This window comes from Eschrichtius robustus, chromosome 2 (genome assembly GCF_028021215.1).
Source record: "Eschrichtius robustus isolate mEscRob2 chromosome 2, mEscRob2.pri, whole genome shotgun sequence".
Lineage (NCBI taxonomy): Eukaryota > Metazoa > Chordata > Mammalia > Artiodactyla > Eschrichtiidae > Eschrichtius > Eschrichtius robustus.
In genome coordinates, this window is record NC_090825.1 from 17,804,327 (window position 1) to 17,829,055 (window position 24,729).

Genomic DNA, 24,729 nt, shown 5'->3' on the forward strand with positions numbered 1-24,729 from the left:
TATTCATTCTGCTGACAACATTTCCAACTCTATATTCAGGGGTATCATGTTAATATCTTGAAATCAGCCATGGTGGGAGTATTGGAAATCAGCAAAGACTATACATCAATGCTTTGTTATTTGGAGCACTAGCTTACAACACCCCTGCCTAGTAACTATCACTTAGCCTGGTTTATCAAATCACTTGTGAAAATACAGAATTACATCGCTTATTATTTTTAAATCAGGGCATGTATTTTTTAAAACCTTCTCTATTTAGATAAATCTTTGGGATAATTTTATGTGTATCCCAAGCAGGCCGAAACAATAGAGCATAGCATTTAATAGCTAATTTTGAGGTGACAGGGATGACCTCTTGTGGAGACATATTGGAGTTCTCAGAACAATGAGATTCAAATTGGATCGTAGATTAAACAATTTTTAAAACACCTCTCAACAGGAGGTGAATTTTCCTATATTGCTTTTGGCCTTAAAATATGCATTAAGCTTTAGCTTTCTGGCTTTTGTTATTGTTTTTCATAAATGTAGCTCTAAAAATGGCAAACTCTTGATCAATATACTAGGGTGTTTGAGGTCATATTTTAATTGCTTACCCCGGTTAATTTCTTGAATCCTTAGTGTCTGAAATCTTGATGTTGTAATAAAGTCACACATCTAATGATTTAAACAACTCAAGTTTTAAATAGAAATTTCTTTTAATTTTAGATTTTTTTCTATCTTATGGTGATAAAGTAATTGCTGGAAAATCGTGTTCCAAAAATATCATTCAGTCCAGATTCCTGATTGAAACTATTGTGAAAGGGAAATTTTCTTAGTTGTGTCAATGTAAAAAGTAGTCTTCCCACACACAATGATGGACATTCCATTTTCCTGAGATAGCTAATTTATACTAATGTAACCCAAGAATAAAATCTTATGTAGAATACATACCTGCAAGCAGCACATGAAATATGTGGTATGCTGAGACAGACAGACACTCCTATAAGACATTGATTTATTGCTGGGAAAATGTCTATCTGGTATTTAGTTACGCAGAGCTGAACATAACTGATTATTTGGTTAACTGTACAAGTTTTGGTGTCAGTAAAAGTGGAATTTCAAACCGTATCTTACTAACAGCTTGATTTGGGGCAAGATGATAATCTTTGAGTCATGGTTTCCTCATTAGAAAATCAGAGATCACAGTAGTAATTTAGGGTATTTTTGTGAAGTTTATATTATTGAATTAAGTATTTTATAAACTTGCCAAGAAGCTCTTCAGGCCTTAAAAAATAGTACTTATGTGTGATTTTACTTTCTGAAACAAAAAACTTAAAGACACAACTTTTGATTTTCTTGTTTTTTGTATTAATTTGATGGGAACAAATTAGCTATCATTTCATTTGAATTACAGCACATGCTAATTTAAAAGTTTCAGGCCTCATAATAATTAGAATTTAATTCAAAAAGACATTCTTAATATTAAAATTTGATGAAAAACAATAATAATAGTGTTTATTTAAAGGAAAGGCATATGTTTTAATCCTCTGTGATAAAGACTCATAAACTTGTAGTTATTTTTTTTTCACTTTGTAAGGTTTCCATATAACAAAGTATCAGAAACCAAAGCACCCACGTAGCATGAATATGAATAGAAAACATCTTTCCTGAACAAGTGCAAGCTTTACAATTTAATTGTGTTTACACTGATGAGTGCACACAAAGAAAAATCAATTTGTGGGAGTTTATTTCATTGGTATTGAAATTGTATCTATCTTCCCTGATAAGCTAGGCACAAAGGTCTAGTTAGTCTTCTAAGTTCATTAAATTATTCTTTTGCTGTATTCTGTGGTGTTACTTAGTTTTATACGGGTTTGCTAGTTAGATGTTCAAAATTGTTTATCCAAACTAAGAATGTTAACTTCCAATATTTACCAAAAAAACTTCTCATTTATTATAAAGTCACAATAAAAAGGCATAAAACAAATATAAATATACCATTTATTTAAGGTTCTTCTGGAATCACTCTGAAAGTATTAAAAGAATAGGCTGAAATGTGGGTTTATTACATTGGTTATTTTCTCTACCAAATTAATACCATTAAAGCTTGCCCAGTATGCTTTCGGAAATAAGTAAAAATATATATTTAACCTTAACTATATTGCAGGAAATCTGGAAGGAAAGAGAACATTTTCATTGTACTCAGCCAAACAAGACAAAATATCGCCTGCATGCCTCCAAATTGATCAATCAATCATCAGTCAAGAGAGGTGCCTGCCATGCATTCCCTCTCTACTGCACAAATGCTTCCACCATCACCTTGGTTGTGCTTTGAGTGTACCCCGCCTCTGGAGGAGGCTCCTCATCTTTCCCATGCCTCACATATCAGAATCCAGGGTTTTTATGGTTTGAATGACTTAACATTTTGTTGACATTCTTCTTCTCTCCACATAAAGACACATGTTTTGTGAAAGAGAAATTTTACACTAAACACTTGTTAGAAACAGCAAGAAAGACTTTATTCAGGTCTATTGCAATATGGGAAAGACTATTGCAATAGGAGAGAGAAGTTGAATTCGACTCTAGGTACAGCAAAGACAACTGGGGATGTACAGCCAAAGTGCAGAACAGAGTGAGGGGCTCAGTGAAGAAAATTAATTAGATATCAAGGGTAGAGCCATTCTTGTTAAAATGGATTATTGCTAAAGTCAGGCCAAGGTCAGATATCAAGGGTGAGGGAATTCTAGATAAATTGGCTTACCAAAGCTTGTTGCTAAAACTGGACTTGAAAAGAAGGCCCAGAGTGGCCTGTCTAAACTTTGGTCAAGGAGGGAGTCTTTCTCCGATTCAGGGTTTTCTGGTCTAAGTGGCTACAGTGCTGGAGACCTTATTAAGACACATGCATTCTAGAAGACTTTTCATAAACCCTACTAAGATTCATGAGCCTTCTAGGCTGCAAATTTATATCATCCAAATTAAAATTGTATTACTTGCTTCTCTTAACACAAATGCGACTTATTTTTTGTACTTTTATCACAAAGAGGAAATAAAATGTCTAGTGCAACTCTTCCCGTGATGACTAAAACATTAAAATATGTTGTAAACACTCTAGTGGCAGTTTTTGGTTTTTAAACTATGCTTATAATTTCTAAAAATTGAATATATTTTAATATATTACATTAATATATAATGTACATTAATTACATTATATATTATATTATTACATTATATAGGTATATAAACATATATATGCACATATATAAACATAAAATTTATATATATATATATATATATATATATATGCTTTATTAAGTGAGCTCTACATCCTGAGTTTTATTTCAATTAAAAAAAAAATTGGTGGCCACATTGTATCAGTACATTCCTCATTATGTTGTAATGACCAATTTGAAATATTCAAATGAAATGTATTGATGCCTTTTCTCTTTATCTGCTATTTTAAAATGAGGACTAAATAATTATATATTTAAATATTACAATTATCCTGGATGTGACAAGACACAGATGTGATAATTCAGCTTGCTACAGTGTTCTATTGGTGACTTGAATAACTTCAGTAATTTGGCTTTTGCTACATAATTTTTGTAAATGTTGAAAACTCTTGGAAGTTTTTAGATTAAAAAAGGTACATTGTTCCTTTAATTTACACAGTAATTGCATTCTTGAAAATTTTACTTTATATCAAAATCTCAAAGTGTTTACATGTAAAATATTTAGTATCTTGACTGGATAATTACAGATTGTCACCCATGTGGCTATTCACTGTAGCATTTGATGGGGAGCACTTTTTGCAATGTAGGCTTACAGGACATCTGGCATTGCTGGCCGCCATGTGTGAAATGCCATTAGTGCCTTCTAGTCATTTTGACAATGAAACACCCAGATATTTCTAGACAGAGAAAGCTGGTACCATCATTCTTGAGGACCTATACCTCAGGAAGGCATATAAAGATTTCAATAAGCTGTTAGACAACTACAAAAAACCATAAAAATAAACTCAGTTATTCTGTATATACTAAGATCCAAGTATAAACTATATTATAGCTCCAGATATTTAGTATGATATTTAAACGTTCAGTTGATATTTTCATTTTCTATCTAGGTGTTTTATCTACTGCCAGGCTCTTTTCTGGCTCTTTTCATAATAACTCATGAAAAAAACTTTTTAAGGCTCTTACTCAATGATTTTCTCTATTAATGTGTGATAGTTAAAATAAGAAAGGAGGTATGAGGGAAAATAGCATAGTTGTACATATATTTTATGGTAGATATGGTAGTAAGCTCTATTTCATATAAATTTTCTCATTAAATCTATAGTAAAATCTTTTTTTTTTTTTTAAACATCTTTATTGAAGTATAATTGCCTTACAATGGTGTGTTAGCTTCTGCTTTATAACAAAGTGAATCAGTTATACATATACAATATGTTCCCATTTCTCTTCCCTCTTGCATCTCCCTCCCTCCCACCCTCCCCATCCCACCCCTCTAGGTGGTCACAAAGCACCGAGCTGATCTCCCTGTGCTATGCGGCTGCTTCCCACTAGCTATCTATTTTACATTTGGTAGTGTATATATGTCCATGACACTCTCTTACCCTGTCACATCTCACCCCACCCCCTCCCCATATCCTCAAGTCCATTCTCTGGTAGGTCTGTGTCTTTATTCCCGTCTTGCCACTAGGTTCTTCATGGCCTTTTTTTTTTTTTTTTTTTTTTTCCCTTAGATTCCGTATATATGTGTTAGCATACTGTATTTGTTTTTCTCTTTCTGACTTACTTCACTCTGTATGACAGACTCTAACTCCATCCACCTCATTACAAATACCTCCATTTCATTTCTTTTTATGGCTGAGTAATATTCCATTGTATATATGTGCCACATCTTCTTTATCCATTCATCTGTCGATGGACATTTAGGTTGCTTCCATGTCCTGGCTATTGTAAATAGAGCTGCAATGAACATTTTGGTACATGACTCTTTTTGAACTATGGTTTTCTCAGGGTATATGCCCAGTAGTGGGATTGCTGGGTCGTATGGTAGTTCTATTTGTAGTTTTTTCAGGAACCTCCATACTGTTCTCCATAGTGGCTGTATCAATTTACATTCCCACCAACAGTGCAAGAGGGTTCCCTTTCCTCCACACCCTCTCCAGCATTTATTGTTTCTGGATTTTTTGATGATGGCCATTCTGACCGGTGTGAGATGATATCTCATTGTAGTTTTGATTTGCATTTCTCTAATGATTAATGATGCTGAGCATTCTTTCATGTGTCTGTAGGCCATCTGTATATCTTCTTTGCAGAAATGTCTATTTAGGTCTTCTGCCAATTTTTGGATTGGGTTGTTCGTTTTTTTGTTATTGAGCTGCATGAGCTGCTTGTAAATCTTGGAGATTAATCCTTTGTCAGTTGCTTCATTTGCAAATATTTTCTCCCATTCTGAGGGTTGTCTTTTTGTCTTGTTTATGGTTTCCTTTGCTGTGCAAAAGCTTTTAAGTTTCATTAGGTCCCATTTGTTTATTTGTGTTCCTATTTCCATTTCTCTGGGAGCTGGGTCAAAAAGAATCTTGCTGTGATGTATGTCATAGAGTGTTCTGCCTATGTTTTCCTCTAAGAGTTTGATAGTGTCTGCCCTTACACTTAGGTCTTTAATCCATTTTGAGTTTATTTTTGTGCATGGTGTCAGGGAGTGTTCTAATTTCATACTTTTACATGTAGCTGTCCAATTTTCCCAGCACCACTTATTGAAGAGGCTGTCTTTTCTCCACTGTATATGCTTGCCTCCTTTATCAAAGATAAGGTGACCATATGTGTGTGGGTTTATCTCTGGGCTTTCTATCCTGTTCCATTGATCTATATTTCTGTTTTTGTGCCAGTACCAAACTGTCTTGATTACTGAAGCTTTGTAATATAGTCTGAAGTCAGGGAGCCTGATTCCCCCAGCTCCATTTTTCGTTCTCAAGATTGCTTTGGCTATTCGGGGTCTTTTGTGTTTCCATACAAATTGTGAAATTTTTTGTTCTAGTTCTGTGAAAAATGCCAGTGGTAGTTTGATAGGGATTGCATTGAATCTGTAGATTGCTTTGGGTAGTAGAGTCATTTTCACAATGTTGATTCTTCCAATCCAGGAACATGGTATATCTCTCCATCTATTTGTATCATCTTTAATTTCTTTCATCAGTGTCTTATAATTTTCTGCATACAGGTCTTTTGTCTCCTTAGGCAGGTTTATTCCTAGATATTTTATTCTTTTTGTTGCAATGGTAAACGGGAGTGTTTTCTTAATTTCACTTTCAGATTTTTCGTCATTAGTGTATAGAAATGCAAGAGATTTCTGTGCATTAATTTTGTATCCTGCTACTTTACCAGATTCATTGATTAGCTCTAGGAGTTTTCTGGTAGCATCTTTAGGATTCTCTATGTATAGTATCATGTCATCTGCAAATAGTGACAGCTTTACTTCTTCTTTTCCGATTTGGATTCCATTTATTTCTTTGTCTTCTCTGATTGCTGTGTCTAACACTTCCAAAACTATGTTGAATAATAGTGGTGAGAGTGGGCAACCTTGTCTTGTTCCTGATCTTAGTGGAAATGGTTTCAGTTTTTCACCATTGAGGACAATGTTGGCTGCGGGTTTGTCACATGTGGCCTTTATTATGTTGAGGAAAGTTCCCTCTATGCCTACTTTCTGCAGGGCTTTTATCATAAATCGGTGTTGAATTTTGTCGAAAGCTTTCTCTGCATCTATTGAGATGATCATATGGTTTTTCTCCTTCAATTTGTTAATATGGTGTATCACATTGATTGATTTGCGTATATTGAAGAATCCTTGCATTCCTGGGATAAACCCCACTTGATCATGGTGTATGATCCTTTTAACGTGCTGTTGGATTCTGTTTGCTAGTATTTTGTTGAGGATTTTTGCATCTATGTTCATCAGTGATATTGGCCTGTAGTTTTCTTTCTTTGTGACATCTTTGTCTGATTTTGGTATCAGGGTGATGGTGGCCTCGTAGAATGAGTTTGGGAGTGTTCCTCCCTCTGCAATATTTTGGAAGAGTTTGAGAAGGACAGGTGTTAGCTCTTCTCTAAATGTTTGATAGAATTCGCCTGTGAAGCCATCTGGTCCTGGGCTTTTGTTTGTTGGAAGGTTTTTAATCACAGTTTCAATTTCAGTGCTTGTGATTGGTCTGTTCATATTTTCTATTTCTTCCTGGTTCAGTCTCGGCAGTTTGTGCATTTCTAAGAATCTGTCCATTTCTTCCAGGTTGTCCATTTTATTGGCATAGAGTTGCTTGTAGTAATCTCTCATGATCTTTTGTATTTCTGCAGTGTCAGTGGTTACTTCTCCTTTTTCATTTCTAATTCTATTGATCTGAGTCTTCTCCCTTTTTCTCTTGATGAGTCTGGCTAATGGTTTATCAATTTTGTTTATCTTCTCAAAGAACCAGCTTTTAGTTTCATTGATTTTTGCTATTGTTTCCTTCATTTCTTTTTCATTTATTTCTGACCTGATCTTTATGATTTCTTTCCTTCTGCTGGCTTTGGGGTTTTTTTGTTCTTCTTTCTCTAATTGCTTCAGGTGCAAGGTTAGGTTGTTTATTCGAGATATTTCCTGTTTCTTGAGGTAGGCTTGTATTGCTATAAACTTCCCTCTTAGCACTGCTTTTGCTGCGTCCCATAGGTTTTGGGTCGTCGTGCTTTCATTGTCATTTTTTTCTAGGTATTTTTTGATTTCCTATTTGATTTCTTCAGTGATCTCTTGGTTATTTAGTAGTGTATTGTGTAGCCTCCATGTGTTTGTATTTTTTACAGATCTTTTCCTGTAATTGATATCTAGTCTCATAGCGTTGTGGTCGGAAAAGATACTTGATACGATTTCAATTTTCTTAAATTTACCAAGGCTTGATTTGTGACCCAAGATATGATCTATCCTGGAGAATGTTCCATGAGCACTTGAGAAAAATGTGTATTCTGTTGTTTTTGGGTGGAATGTCCTATAAATATCAATTAAGTCCATCTTGTTTAATGTATCATTTAAAGCTTGTGTTTCCTTATTTATTTTCATTTTGGATGATCTGTCCATTGGTGAAAGTGGGGTGTTAAAGTCCCCTACTATGATTGTGTTGCTGTCGATTTCCCCTTTTATGGCTGTTAGTATTTGCCTTATGTATTGAGGTGCTCCTATGTTGGGTGCATAAATATTTACAATTGTTATACCTTCCTCTTGGATCGATCCCTTGATCATTATATAGTGTCCTTCTTTGTCTCTTGTAATAGTCTTTATTTTAGAGTCTATTTTGTCTGATATGAGAATTGCTACTCCAGCTTTCTTTTGATTTCCATTTGCATGGAATATCTTTTTCCATCCCCTCACTTTCAGTCTGTATGTGTCTCTAGGTCTGAGGTGGGTCTCTTGTAGACAGCATATATATGGGTCTTGTTTTTGTATCCATTCAGCCAGCCTGTGTCTTTTGGTGGGAGCATTTAATCCATTTACATTCAAGGTAATTATCGATATGTATGTTCCTATTCCCATTTTCTTAAATGTTTTGGGTTTGTTATTGTAGGTGTTTTCCTTCTCTTGTGTTTCTTGCCTAGAGAAGTTCCTTTAGCATTTGTTGTAAAGCTGGTTTGGTGGTGCTGAACTCTCTCAGCTTTTGCTTGTCTGTAAAGGTTTTAATTTCTCCATCAAATCTGAATGAGATCCTTGCTGGGTAGAGTAATCTTGGTTGTAGGTTTTTCTCCTTCATCACTTTAAGTATATCCTGCCACTCCCTTCTGGCTTGCAGAGTTTCTGCTGAAAGATCAGATGTTAACCTTATGGGGATTCCCTTGTGTGTTATTTGTTGTTTTTCCCTTGCTGCTTTTAATATGTTTTCCTTATATTTAATTTTTGACAGTTTGATTAATATGTGTCTTGGCGTGTTTCTCCTTGGGTTTATCCTGTATGGGACTCTCTGTGCTTCCAGGACTTGATTAACTATTTCCTTTCCCATATTAGGGAAGTTTTCAACTATAATCTCTTCAAATATTTTCTCAGTCCCTTTCTTTTTCTCTTCTTCTTCTGGGACCCCTATAATTCGAATGTTGGTGCGTTTAATGTTGTCCCAGAGGTCTCTGAGACTGTCCTCAGTTCTTTTCATTCTTTTTTCTTTATCCTGCTCTGCAGTAGTTATTTCCACCATTTTATCTTCCGGGTCACTTATCCTTTCTTCTGCCTCAGTTATTCTGCTATTGATCCCATCTAGAGTATTTTTAATTTCATTTATTGTGTTTTTCATCGTTGCTTGGTTCCTCTTTAGTTCTTCTACGTCCTTGTTAAATGTTTCTTGCATTTTGTCTATTCTATTTCCCAGATTTTGGATCATCCTTACTATCATTATTCTGAATTCTTTTTCAGGTAGACTACCTATTTCCTCTTCATTTGTTAAGTCTGGTGTGTTTTGACCCTGCTCCTTCATCTGCTGTGTGTTTTTCTGTCGTCTCATTTTGCTTATCTTACTGTGTTTGGGGTCTCCTTTTCACAGGCTGCAGGTTCGTAGTTCCAGTTGTTTTTGGTATCTGTCCCCAGTGGCTAAGGTTGGTTCAGTGGGTTGTGTAGGCTTCCTGGTGGAGGGAACTAGTGCCTGAGTTCTGGTGGATGAGGCTGGATCTTGTCTTTCTGGTGGGCGCATCCACGTCTGGTGGTGTATTTTGGGGTGTCTGTGGCCTTGTTATGATTTTAGGCAGCCTCTCTGCTGATGGATGGGGCTGTGTTCCTGTCTTGCTAGTTGTTTGGCATAGGGTGTTCAGCACTGTAGCTTGCTGGTCATTGAGTGATGCTGGGTCTTGATGTTGAGATGGAGATCTCTGAGAGATTTTTGCCGTTTGGTATTACGTGGAGCTGGGAGGTCTCTTGTGGACCAGTGTCCTGAAGTTGGCTCTCCCACCTCAGAGGTACGGCCCTGATGCCTGGCTGGAGCACCAAGAGCCTTTCGTCCACACGGCTCAGAGTAAAAGGGAGAAAAAATAGAAAGAAAGAGGCTATAATATAGTGAAGTAAAATAAAGCTATTATAAAGCAAAGCTATACAGACAAAATCTCACCCAGAAGCATATACATATACACTCACAAAAAAAGGAAAAGGGGAAAAATTAATATATCCTGCTCCCAAAGTCCACCTCCTGAATTTGGGATGATTCGTTGTCTATTCAGGTATTCAACAGATGCAGGCACATCAAGTTGTTTGTGGAGTTTTAATCCACTGCTTCTGATGCTACTGGGAGAGATTTTCCCTTCTCTTCTCTGTTCGCACAGCTCCCGGGGTTCAGCTTTGGATTTGGACCCGCCTCTGCATGTAGGTCGCCTGAGGGTGTCTGTTCCCCGCCCAGACAGGACGGGGTTAAAGGAGCAGCTGCTTCGGGGGCTCTGGCTCACCCAGGCCGCGGGGAGGGAGGGGTACGGAGGAGGCGGGGCGAGCCTGCGGCGTCAGAGGCCGGCGTGACGTTGCACCAGCCTGAGGCGCGCAGCGCCTTCTCCCGGGGAATTTGTCCGGGGATCACGGGACCCTGGCAGTGGCGGGCTGCACAGGCTCCCGGGAGGGGCGGTGTGGAGAGTGACCTGTGCTCGTACACAGGATTTTTGGAGGCGGCAGCAGCAGCCCCAGCGTCTCACGCCCGTCTCTGGGGTCCGCGCTGATAGCCGCGGCTCGCTCCTGTCTCTGGATTCTGCGCTGTTAGCCGCGGCTCGCGCCCGCCTCTGGGGTCCGCGCTGATAGCCGCGGCTTGCGCACGTCTCTGGAGTTCGTTTAGGCGGCGCTCTGAATTCCCTCTCCTTGCGCGCCGCGAAACAAAGAAGCAAGAAAAAGACTCTTGCCTCTTCGGCAGCTGCAGACTTTTTCCCGGACTCCCTCCCGGCTAGCTGTGGTGCACTAACCCCTTCAGGCTGTGTTCACGCCGCCAACCCCAGTCCTCTCCCTGGGATCCGACCGAAGCCCGAGCCTCAGCTTCCAGCCCTGCCCACCCCGGCAGGTGAGCAGACGAGCCTCTCGGGCTGGTGAGTGCTGCTCGGCGCCGAGCCTCCGTGCGGGAATCTCTCCACTTTGCCCTCCGCACCCCTGTGGCTGCGCTCTCCTCCGCGGCTCCGAAGCTTATAGTAAAATCTTATGTTTTATATTTTTTGTGAAAAATGTGAGGTCGATAGGGGTTAACTAACTCTTTCAAGAGTTTCCGGTTATAAGATAAATAATGTGAATTTTCATACTTTTTGACATGAAACTTTTAACTTACGTTTTGCCACACACCTGAATATATTTCAGTAGGTATAAATAAGTATATTTAAATCACTATTTTGATCTTAAAATAAAAATTACTTATAATATGTAAAATATAAATGTTCACAAGCTATTAATTTCTTCTTTTTGAAGATTATTTTCATTTTTAAAGGTAACACAGCACATTTTATAAATCCTCCCACAATTAGTACTCAAATTTTAAATTAAAAGATTTTAATGAATTAACAACAGTAATAAAAATATCCTACCATTTACCAAGACCATATTTAATTTATAATTCATATAACTAAATAATGTGTTTTATGGAAATTAATTCTAATATAGTATGAATATTTATATAAGTAGACTTAATATAGGCCTATGTGCAATCTCTAATTACTATGTTTACTAACTTCATTTTGATTGCTTTCAAAAATTATATAAAATCGTATTATGTATAGTAACATTCAATTATTAAAACTCCGCAGAAATTGTCTTGATCATTTATTTTGGTCACAAGTTTACCATAAAATCTACATACAATCAGTCATCCTCCAATGTAATATATATGCTCCTAAAAATAATTCTGCCATGCAAAATTGTGCAATAAAAAACACAGAACTCATGGGAAGAATGACACAAACAGAAACTTGGTCAGTGACACTGAAAAAAAAATAAGGCCATAAAAAATATGGTAGTACAGTTTTACACATAGTAAAAGGTTCATGCATAAATATTACATTGAATATGGCAATTTACCTTCAAACTTATTTGAAATTTGCTTGCAGAAGTAGATATTGGAGGGGTTACAGCCTATGAGTTATTATGAAGTAGTAAAAGGAGGGTTCTCTGTAATTGGAAGGAAAACTGTCAGACCTGAGGTGGATAAACATGGCTCATGGCAAGTGCATAGTTAACTGAGGTAGCTGGTAGATACCTGAGGTGTGTCCATGTTTACATTTTGTGTGTTTCTAAGTACACAACCCATCTGGGTGCATTTTCCTACATTCACCTAGTATTTCATTAGATCAAAATCTCACATAAAGACCCATTTTCACATTATGTCTTAATTGTTCCCAAATATATCCACCCTTTTGGAACAAATTCATATTTTCAAAACAGGTATTGTAATAGAGCTACTGTAGTAAAAACTATTTTTGTTTCAGTAACTAAAATTTTCATTTCATATTGTTTAACTTTTAAATATTTTTTGTCTACCATTAATTTTTTTTTTTTTTTAAATAGATTTATTTTATTTATTTATTGGCTGCGTTGCGTCTTCCGTGGCTGTGCGCGGGCTTTCTCTAGTTGCCGAGGGCTTACTCATTGCGGAGCACAGGCTCAGGCACGCAGGCTTCAGTAGTTGTGTCACACGGACTCAGCAGTAGTGGTGCACGGGCTTAGTTGCTCCGCGGCATGTGGGATCTTCCCGGACCAGGGCTGGAACCCGTGTCCCCTGCATTGGCAGGCGGATGCTTAACCACTGCGCCACCAGGGAAGCCCTCTACCATTAATTTTTAAGGAAAGAAATATTTTCAAATTGATTTGTTGGTGCAAACATTTCAGAGACTAAATCAATACATCTTATTTCAATAATTAACAACAGAGTATATCTTTCTTAAAAACAGAGTGGGTAGAATCACACGCTTGGCTTCCTGAGGCACCACTTTCCCCTCCGCGAGTAGATCCTGGGTACAGAATGTCACCATCCTTTGCCTGATTTCATCAAACAAACCTTCTGACAGGTCTCCCATCCTCTGGCTTTCTCCTGGCTTCAGTCCATCTTCTCCAGGATGACACAGCTGTGTGGCTGACAGGGTCTTGGTGCTCCAGCCAGGTGTCACACCTGAGCCTCTGAAGTGAGAGAGACGAGTTCAGAACACTGGTCCACCAGAGACCTCCCAGCCCCTCATAATAACAATCGGAGAGAGCTCTCCCAGAGATCTCCATCTCAACGCTAAAACCCAGCTCCACTCAGCGACCAGCAGGCTACAGTGCTGGACACCCCATGCCAAACAACTAGCAAGACAGGAGCACAACCCCAATCATTAGCAGAGAGGCTGCCTAAAATCATAATAAGGTAAAAGACACCCCAAAACACACCATCAGACAAAGTCCTGCCCACCAGAAAGACAAGATCCAGCCTCATCCACCAGAACACAACAACCAGTCTCCTCCACCAGGAAACCTACACAACCGACTGAACCAACCTTACACACTGGGAGCAGACACCAAAAACAATGGGAAATACGAACCTGCAGCCTGTGAACAGGAGACCCCAAACACAATAAGTTAAGCAAAATGAGAAGACAGACAAATACACAGCACATGAAGGAGCAAGGTAAAAATCCACCAGGCCAAACAATTGAAGAGGAAACACGCAGTCTTCCCGAAAAAGGATTCAGAGTAATGATAATAAATATTATCCAAAGTCTTCGAAATAGAACGGAGAAAATACAAGAAACGTTTAATAAAGACTTAGAAGAACTAAAGAGCAAACAAACAGTGATGAACAACAGAATAAATGAAATTAAAAATTCTCTAGAAGGAATCAATAGCAGAATAACTGAGGCAGAAGAACAGATAAGTGACCTGGAAGTTAAAATAGTGGAAATAACTACCTCAGAGCACAATAAAGAAAAAAGAATGAAAAGAATTAAGGACAGTTTCAGAGACCTCTGGGACAACAATAAAGACACCAACATTCGAATTATAGGGGTCCCAGAAGAAGAAGAGAAAAAGAAAGGGACTGAGAAAATATTTGAAGAGATTATAGTTGAAAACTTCCCTAATATGGGAAAGGAAATAGTCAATCAAGTCCAGGAAGTGCAGAGAGTCCCATACAGGATAAATCCAAGGAGAAACATGCCAAGACACATATTAATCAAACTATCAGAAGTTAAATACAAAGAAAAAATATTAAAAGCAGCAAGGGAAAAACAACAAATAATATACAAGTGAATCCCCATAAGGTTAACATCTGATCTTTCAGCAGAAACTCTGCAAGACAGAAGTGTGTGGCAGAACATATTTAAAGTGCTGATAGGGAAAAACCTACAAGCAAGATTACTCTAACTAGCAAGAATCTCATTCTAGATTTGACGGAGAAATTAAAACCTTTACAGACAAGCGAAAGCTGAGAGAATTCAGCACCACCAAACCAGCTTTACAACAAATTTTAAAGGAACTTCTCTAGGCAGGAAACACAAGAGAATGAAAAGACCTACAATAACAAACCCAAAACAATTACGAAAATGGTAATAGGAACATACATATTGATAATTACCTAAAATGTAAGTGGATTAAATGCTCCAATGAAAAGACATAGACTGGCTGAATGAATACAAAAACAAGACCCATAAATATGCTGTCTACAAGAGACCAACTTCAGACATAGGGACACGTACAGACTGAAAGTGAGGGGATGGAAAAAGATATTCCATGCAAATGAAAATCAAAAGAAAGCTGGAGTAGCAATTCTCATATCAGACAAAATAGACTTTAAAATAAAGACTATTACATGAGACCAAGAAGGTCATTACATAATGATCAAGGGATCAATAAAGAAGAAGATATAAAAATTGTAAATATTTATGCACCCAACATAGGAGCACCTCAATACATAAGGCAAATGCTAACAACCATAAAAGGGGAACTTGACAGTAACACAATCATAGTAGGGGTCTTTAACACCCCACATTCAACAATGGACACATCCAAAAATGAGAATAAACAAGGAAACACCAGCTTTAATTGACACATTAAACAAGATGTACTTAAATGATATTTATAGGACATTCCAACCAAAAACAACAGAATACACTTTCTTCTCAAGTGCTCATGGAACATTCTCCAGGATATATCATATCTTGGGTCACAGATCAAGTACTGGCAAATTTAAGAAAAATGAAATCCTATCAAGTATCATTTGCAGGCACAACACTATGAGACTAGATACCAATTACCGGGAAAAAAACTGCAAAAAATACAAACACATGGAGGCTAAACAATACACTACTAAATAACCAAGAGATCACTGAAGAAATCAAATAGGAAATCAAAAAATACCTAGAAAAAAATGACAATGAAAGCACGACGACCCAAAACCTATGGGATGCAGCAAAAGCAGTTCTAAGATGGAAGTTTAAAGCAGTACAATCCTACCTCAAGAAACAAGAAAAATCTCAAATAAACAACCTAACCTTACACCTAAAGCAATTAGAGAAAGAATAACAATAAAACCCCAAAGTTAGCAGAAGGAAAAAAACCATAAAGATCAGATTAGAAATAAATGAAAAAGAAATCAGGGAAACAATAGCAAAGATCAGTAAAACTAAAAGCTGGTTCTTTGAGAAGATTAACAAAATTGATAAACTGTTATCCATACTAATCAGGAAAAAAAGGGAAAAGACTCAAATCAATAGAATTAGAAATAAAAAAGGAAAAGTAACGACTGACGCTGCAGAAATACAAAGGATCATGAGAGATTACTACAAGCAAAAATACGCCAATAAAGTGGACAACCTGGAAAAAATGGACAAACTCGTAGAAAAGCACAACTTTACGAGGCTGAACCAGGAAGAAATAGAAAATATAAACAGACCAATCAGAAGCACTGAAATTGAAACTGTGATTAAATTCTTTCAACAGACAAAAACCCAGGACTAGATGGCTTCACGGGCGAATTCTATCAAACATTTAGAGAAGAGCTAACACCTATCCTTCTCAAACTCTTCCAAAATATAGCAGAGGGAAGAACACACCCAAACTCATTCTTCGAGGCCACCATCACCCTGATACCAAAACCAGACAAAGATGTCACAAAAAAGAGAAAACTACAGGCCAATATCACTGATGAAAGTAGATGCAAAAAAACTCAACAAAATACTAGCAAACAGAATCCAACAGCGCATTAAAAGGATCATACACCATGATCAAGTGGGCTTTATCCCAGGAATGCAAGGATTCTTCAATATACTCAAATCAATCAATGTGATACACCATATTAACAAATTGAAGGATAAAACTATATGATAATCTCAATAGATGCAGAAAAAGCTTTTGACAAAATTCAACACCCATTTATGATAAAAACCATCTAGAAAGTAAGCATAGAGGGAACTGACCTCAACATAATAAAGACCATATATGACAAACCCACAGCCAACATTGTTCTCCATGGTGAAAAACTGAAACCATTTCCACTAAAATCAGGAACAAGACAAGGTTACCCACTCTCACCACTATTATTCAACATAGTTTTGGAAGTTTTAGCCAGAGCAATCAGAGAAGAAAAAGAAATAAAAGGAATCCAAACTGGAAAAGAAGAATTAAAACAGTCACTGTTTGCAGATGACATGTTACTAAATATAGAGAATCCTAAAGAGGCTACCAGAAAACTACTAGAGCAAATCAATGAATTTGGTAAACTAGAAGGATACAAAATTAGTGCACAGAAATCTCTTGCATTCCTATACACTAATGATGAAAAATCTGAAAAAGAAATTATGGAATCACTCCCACTTACCATTGCAACAAAAAGAATAAAATACCTAGGAATAAACCTACCTAAGGAGACAAAAGACCTGTATGCAGAAAATTATAAGACACTGATGAAAGAAATTAAAGGTGATACAAACAGATGGAGAGATATACCATGTTCTTGTATTGGATGAATCAATATTGTGAAAATGACTCTACCACCCAAAGCAATCTACGGATTCAATGCAATCCCTATCAAACTACCAATAGCATTTTTCACAGAACTAGAACAAAAAATTTCATAATTTGTATGGAAACACAAAAGACCCCAAATAGCCAAATAAATCTTGAGAAAGAAAAACGGAACTGGAAGAATCAGGCTCCCTGACTTCATACTATACTCCAAATCTTAATCAAGACAGTATGGTACTGGCACAAAAACAGAAATATAGATCAATGTAACAGGACAGAAAGCCCAGAGATAAACCCATGCACATATGGTCGCCTTATTTTTGATAAAGGAGGCAAGAATATACAATGGAGAAAAGACAGCCTCTTCAGTAAGTGGTCCTGGGAAAACTAGACAGCTACATATAAAAGAATGAAATTAGAACATTCCCTAACACCATACACAAAAATAAACTCAAAATGGATTAAAGACCTAAATGTAAGGCCAGACACTATAAAACTCTTAAAGGAAAACATGGGCAGAATACTCTATGACATAAATCACAGCGAGATCCTTTTTGACCCACCTCCTAGACAAAGGGAAATAAAAACAAAAATAAATAAATGGGACCTAATGAAACTTAAAAGCTTTTGCACAACAAAGGAAACCATAAACGAAAAGGCAGCCCTCATAATGGGAAAAAATATTTGCAGATGAAGCAATTCACAAAGGATTAATCTCCCAAATATAGAAGCAGCTCATGCAGCTCGATATCAAAAAACAAACAACCCAATCCAATAGTGGGCAGAAGACCTAAATAGACATTTCTCCAAAGAAGGTATACAGATTGCCAGCAAACACATGAAAGGATGCTCGACATCACTAATCACTAGAGAAATGCAAATCAAAACTACAACGAGGTATCACCTTACACCGAGAGGTGTGAGAATGGCCACTGAGTATGGCCATCATCAAAAAATCTACAAACAATAAATGCTGGAGAGGGTGTGGAGAAAAGGGAACCCTCTTGTACTGTTGATGGGAAAGTAAATTGATACAGCCACTACAGAGAACAGTATGGAGGTTTCCTTAAAAACTAAAAATAGAACTACCATATGATCCAGCTATCCCACTACTGGACATATACCCTGAGAAAACTGTAATTCAAAAAGAGTCATGTACGACAATATTCATTGCAACACTATTTACAATAGCCAGGACATGGAAGCCACCTAAGTATCCATCAACAGATGAATGGATAAAGAAGATGTGGCACATATATACAATGGAATATTAACCATAAAAGGAAATGAAATTGAGGTATTTGTAGTGATGTGGATGGATCTAGAGTCAGTCTTACAGAGTGAATTATGTCAGAAAGAGAAAAACAAATACGGTATGCTAACACATATATATGGAATCTAAAAAAAAAAAAAAAAATGGTTCTGAAGAACCTAGGGGCAGGACAGGAATAAAGACGCAGACATAGAGAAAGGACTTGAGGACACGGTGGTGGGGAAGGGTGAGCTGGGACGAAGTGAGAGAGTGGCATTGACATATACACAGGACCAAATGTAAAATAGGTAGCTAGTGGGAAATAGCTGCATAGCACTGGGAGATCAGCTCGGTGCTTTGTGATCAACTAGAGGGGTGGGATAGGGAGGGTTGGAGGGAGACGCAAGAGGGAGGAGATATGGGGATACATGTTTACTTTGTGGTACAGCAGAAACTAACACACCATTGCAAAGCAATTAAACTCCAATAAAGACGTTAAAAAAAAACAGCAAATATTTCAAATACATTTATAATTACTAATATTGTAGAAATAAATACAAGAGAGGTAGAAATGTTTTGCTTTTCTCAAGTTAAAAAAATATACAGATATCTTTTATTTATTCACCACTTCATTTCTACATTATTTTCAAGAAACTCTTTTATAAGAAATTTCAGGGAATATATGCTGGAATTTTTCTTTTTTTCTTGTCAATGGACATTAATCAAATGTATTAATGCTGTGTTGCATATAATTAATTTAGTGACTAAATGAGTAGGCTATTCAATAGATTTAATGAGATAGGAATACAAGTTGTTTTAATCTATAAAATCATATCTAAAATTTTATTATAAAAGCTGAGTCATCTAAGAAACTCTGTCTAATGATAGTTACAACAATTAAGAAAAGTAACATTCCTTTCAGTTAGCGAGTCCATATGTCCATTTTTTGTATATTGAACCAGTCACTGAAGTCTTTGCAGTAAGTAGTTAATGAACCTTTAGTCAGTTATTACCTAAGGAAAAAAAAATTCTCAATATTGTAAGAGATATGAAAGGGATAATTGAGCTCAAGTTCTGGATAAAAATAATATATTGTTTCCATGATCAAACTTTCTTCCTCTTTTGAACTGTATGGCACTTTGCAACTTCTAGTAGACCCAAGCTGAAGTAACTTCTTAGCTCACAACAATTATATTCCCAGTATCAACAATGGCCACAGATCCATGATTCTCAGACTCCCCTGATGCCATACCACCTTCTCCTACAGGGCCCAGGCTGAGCCAATCTTTGTAGCATGCCCAGGGCAGTTTAGTCAGATTCATTCTTTATAGTTTTAGTCGTGAGGCTAAGGAATAAAAAGAATGCCCTCACCGCCTCCCACACTTTGGTTACTGGTGAGTTTTCCTGCTCTTAACGGAGAAAAAATAAACACATCTACAACAGGAGAGAATGACGTTGCACCCATATGGAAGCAGACCTGAAAAAGAGAGTGTTGGTCATAGTGGAGCCCGGTTCCCGATCACAGTGCCCAGGACTCTCGAGCTGCCCTGCCTCTGAGAAAGTTTACATTGAGCCCCTGATATCTCCAGTATCTTCTAAAAGAGTCTTCTTTTAGCTTAAAGGTAGAGTTTAGTTAGAGGAGTTTATAAGTGAAAGAGCCCTGACTATAGATGCTGCTCTATCAAACCAGTTGTTTTTATTTTAATTTTAATACAGATGGCGTAATTACATAGTAGGTCTAATGATTTTAGAAGTGTAGTGAATAAGCATCAGATTATGACATAAAGTCAAAGCATCATCCTACAGGTTACTTATAAATTGCAAAAGAAAATTGTAAGTTTATAATATTTTAACCACAAATGTAATCCAACATCAATGATGATGCTTTGGTAATTCCCTGGCAGTCCAGTGGTTAGGACTCGGGGCTTTCACTGCCCTGGGACCTGTTAGATCCCTGGTCAGGGAACTAAGATCCTGCAAGCCACGTGACATGGCCAAAAAAATAATTATGACACTTCATTTCCAATGAAGTTAATATTTAGATATCTAAAGGGCTGTGTCCTGAGCACTTTTAACAATACAATTGATTTGGCGTTCGCTTTTTATGCTGCATAATTAGAAAAATCTAGCCATTTCAAAGTGATGTTTAGAAAATGAAATATACTAAGAATCATCTTGATAGGTTAGGTCTAAAGAAAAAAAAATCAATATAATGATGTCCACAAAATGTCCTTGCCCCTGAAACATGAGCAAAATATATGTTTGTGTGCAGAAGAGTCTGAGCAAAATGACAGAAAAAGAAAACCTTACAAAATGGACTACAGACTGTGCATCTGGAGAAAATATTATTTGCAGAAGACATTAAAACTGAAAAGGGATAAAAATCTTGTTTCCCAAAAAGAGCAAGTTAACTATTCTTCCCTGTACTGAAACTCATAAAAATGTTCCTTATATTACTATAAAAATTCACACTGTGAGTGAAATATATTTCTTTTAATATATAAAATAGCTTTAATACATAATACTCTAAGACAAAACTGGAAATTTCCATCTTCATGCGATTATATATTAAGTAATTTATGAAAGTCCTCTTTTACAAGAAAAATAATAAAAGCAGGAATCTCAAGTTGTAATTTAAAATGAAAGTTTTAGAAGAGTACATATCAGGGGAAGATTGTAATTCAATGCACACTCTATCAAAATGTAAGCACTAATTCATTAAATATTTGTATTCATTCATTAGTAAATATTCAGTGAATACCTCTCTCCTACCAGGCACTGTGCTGGCATCAGACATACAACTGAGAGAAGAAATAAATAACAATATCTAATTGAACTTAGAGAAAAAATAAAAAGACATAAATCACAATATTTCTAGTTGTAAAAAAATGGTTCACAGAAAACAAAACCAAAAAAAAAAAAACAAAAGCTGGCCACAGAAAACAAACAGAGAAGACCCACTAAGAAAGAATAGAATAGAGAAGGCTTCACTGAGGCAGTGCCATTTGAGCAGAAATCTGAATTATGAGAAGGACTTAGTAAAGAGAACATGGAGAAAAGACTTTGACGAGCATGTGCAAGTAAGAGCATCTGCACAATCCTTGAAATTGGATAAAGCTTGAAATATTTGAAAATTAAGAGCAGTTTTGCCTCACCATAATGAGCTAGTGATTCAAGAAAATTAAAACATACAAATAGATCAAATTATGCATAGCCTTGTAGACTGAGATGGAGAGTTTGACTGTATTCGAAGTGACATAGGGATCCACTGAATAATTGAAAAATAGAAATCACATGGCCAAATTTCCACTGCAGTTGGCTCTGCTAGAAGGAGAATGAATAAGGGTTGGGAAAGGTAGAAACAAAGAGAATATTTCTGGAGTTGATTTTCCTGACAACAGTTACTAACCTTCCCCACGTTTTCTCATTTCAGTAAGGATGGTGTCATTCCCAATCACCAAAGCCAGGAATCCTAGAATCATCATTTTCTCCCTCTTGTGAATTAAGCTGATGGTAACAGAGGTAGAGAAAAGTAGGCATGTTGTATAGTATATAGGAGATTAAATCAATAGACTTGAAATGGATAAGACAGCCCACAGGAAAGTGAAGAATCAAAAATGGACTCTAGATGTCTGGCTTGAGTAAGTGAGCAAGTAATGACATCATCCCTGGGACAGGGTAGATTATTACTAATGCAAGCTTTAAAATATAATAGCCACACAAAACTGAGAATAACTAGAATATATTTTAAAAACATAATAATGACATCTGGTTAATAGGCAGCTTGCTCTTTGAAATATTTGTTAGTAAAGAGAATCTCTAGATATTTAGTATGTGTGCTCTTCAGTAGACCGTACGATATTCACCTCAGATATGTCCATTTGGATTCAGAATGTGCCCAGAAAAAGAATGAAAAGAAGAGAAATGAAAGGCAAGGCAGGACAAAGAAAGAAAAGAAAAAAAAAAAAAAAAAACAGAATAGAAAACAATGTTTAAAAAGGAAAGGAAAGACAAAATAAGACATGATAAGGCAAAAATTGGAAGCAAAAGAGAAATAGAAACAGCAATAACAGTACCTGTGATCATTTTAAAGTAATTTTAAATCTCAAAAATTATTTATCCTTGACTTTCTTTTAATCAAGGAAACTCTGGCAATCTATTAGTGTGAAAATGTTGGCTAAGTTATAAAATAAAAAAGCTATGGGACTACAATGTACACCATAGGGAATATAGTCAATAATATTGTAATAACTTTGTATGGTGACAGATGGTAACTAGACTTATCATGGTCATAATGTATAAAAATATTGAATCGTTATGTTATACTCTCAAAACTAATATAATATTGCAAATCAATAATAATTCAATAATAAATAATATACAAAATAAAATATTCTAAATTATAAAAAATAATTGCTAAGATTTAAAATGAATTTTAAATACACTGCAATTTTGAAAAGGCCAAACTGCTGAAGAGATATTCAAACTTGGCCAGTGGTTTTTCTTTTTCATTTTCCCCTCACATCCTGTGACTGTACTATTTCTTTAAAAAGAACTAACTGCTTTTTCTGCCAATGGCATGTCAAGAAGAGCTGTGAACGTCTAGGCACAATAATTATTATACCAGTGTTGCCACTACCTGAATTCATATTCTTTCCCAACTACTCAAGGGTGTTAAAGATTCCTATGTGCTGTGCTACAGAGTCACATTAGTTTTGTCTGGTATTATATATGTATTTATTCATGCACGGACTGAATTTCCAAATAGAATGTATTTGCCCAGAGTTTTAGCCTTTTGATCCTCAACACCTAAAAGTAATCAATACCTATTTGTTGGATGTATTATATACTATATAAATACTATGATAAAATATTATAAAAGAACTTTTAAAAGTTAAAAAAAAGTAGAGGTGTCACAATGGAAACAAAATTTCCCTTCCTTTTTTTTTCTCTGATTTTAAATGGGTCTCACAAGTCAAAGGTGACATAATGCACAATAGCTTATAAGGATATGTAGATCTCAATTATGGAGTTACACGGGAAAATCACCTATACTTATACGTTAGATATAATAGTTAATTCACTTAATTCTAGATGTTTGCTAAAAAGAGGCTGTCAGAAGTGGTATAAGACAGTAAAACCTCCAATCTAGTAAGAAAGGACTGTCTTTGGGGGAAACATTTTCATTGGCCTAAATTTTGTAATGATTCAAATTTATATTTCACCAGATGAGCTTTTCCATTAGAACTTGCTTGTAAGACATGAGTTCCATTTGCATTTTCTCCTATGGGTTTACCAGCAAGTATTTAAAATCCTTTAGCTATGTTACAACAAGCATTATAATGAATAATAATTTCACCCCTTAAGTTGATATACAACAAAACTTACGATAATATTTTCAGGCGATCCTGAAGAAAATATAAATATTACCTTTGCATTTATGTGTTATCCCAAAGGTACATATGATGACTTTGATATTTTACATATATTGATTGTAAAGATCTGCTGAATGCTCTAAAACTATAGAGAAGAACAGCAACTTATATATTTTAGGTGTTGAAGTTAACATTCTTTCTCTGCAGCCTTTGCTATCCAACACATTCTCTTACTTTTACATTAGTACGGACTCTGAGAGATATCAGTCATGAGCCTTTAGTAATGTATATATAATTGACTATCACAAAATAATTAGATAGTCTGCTATTTTTTTCATAAGTAGCAAAAGGTGGAATGTTTATATGCCTGTGCATGATTTTTATACATGTGATAAATATGTCTAACACTATGCCTGCATTTTGCAAATTAAGTCCATAGATATAAAACATTTGTATAAATTATAGTCAAGTTGTCTGAAATAAAAATACAGGTATTTTGCACTTTAGGACATATAATTCTAAAGATATATATATCTCCATCATGTCAAATTTTGAGCAAACTGCAACAAGGAGATATTCCAATATGAATAAGAAATATTTAAGATAAAGGTAATTAGAAATAAATAAAGAATGCATCACAGTATTACAAACCAAAGAGTTTACCTTTTTTATAACTTGTCAAAATAATTGAATTTTGAAAAGTCCCAGAAAAGTTGAGAAATTGATGCCTTTCTAGACAATACAGTGCTATGGAAATTTAGATATTTAGGACTGAAATATACCTTAAACATACTTTCTTTTTTATTTATTTTTTTGACCCTGCATGTTTTTTCACTTTATTTTTTATTTTTTAACATCTTTATTGGAGTATAATTGCTTTACAATGGTGTGTTAGTTTCTGCTTTGTAACAAAGTGAATCAGTTATACATATACATATGTTCCCATATCTCTTCCCTCTTGCATCTCCCTCCCTCCCACCCTCCCTATCCCACCCCTCTAGGTGGTCACAAAGCACCGAGCTGATCTCCCTGTGCTATGCGGTTGCTTCCCACTGGCTATCTATTTTACGTTTGGTAGTGTATATATGTCCATGCCACTCTCTCACTTTGTCACAGCTTACCCTTCCCCCTCCCCATATCCTCAAGTCCATTCTCTAGAAGGTCTGTGTCTTTATTCCC

General features: G+C 36.1%; 1 long non-coding RNA gene across 12 annotated transcripts in view; it reads left to right on the plus strand.

Moving 5' to 3' along the window:
• The window catches only part of LOC137759205 (uncharacterized), a 520,553-nt gene that overhangs the window by 395,335 nt on the left and 100,489 nt on the right, over nt 1-24,729 (plus strand). For 2 of the 12 annotated variants that reach the window (XR_011073055.1, XR_011073058.1), the window contains exon 10: nt 2,147-2,369. The exons of the other annotated variants lie outside the window; for them this stretch is intronic. This is a non-coding gene — a long non-coding RNA (uncharacterized lncRNA). Of the gene's footprint in view, nt 1-2,146; nt 2,370-24,729 lie in introns of those variants that run through there. 12 annotated transcript variants of the gene reach the window in all.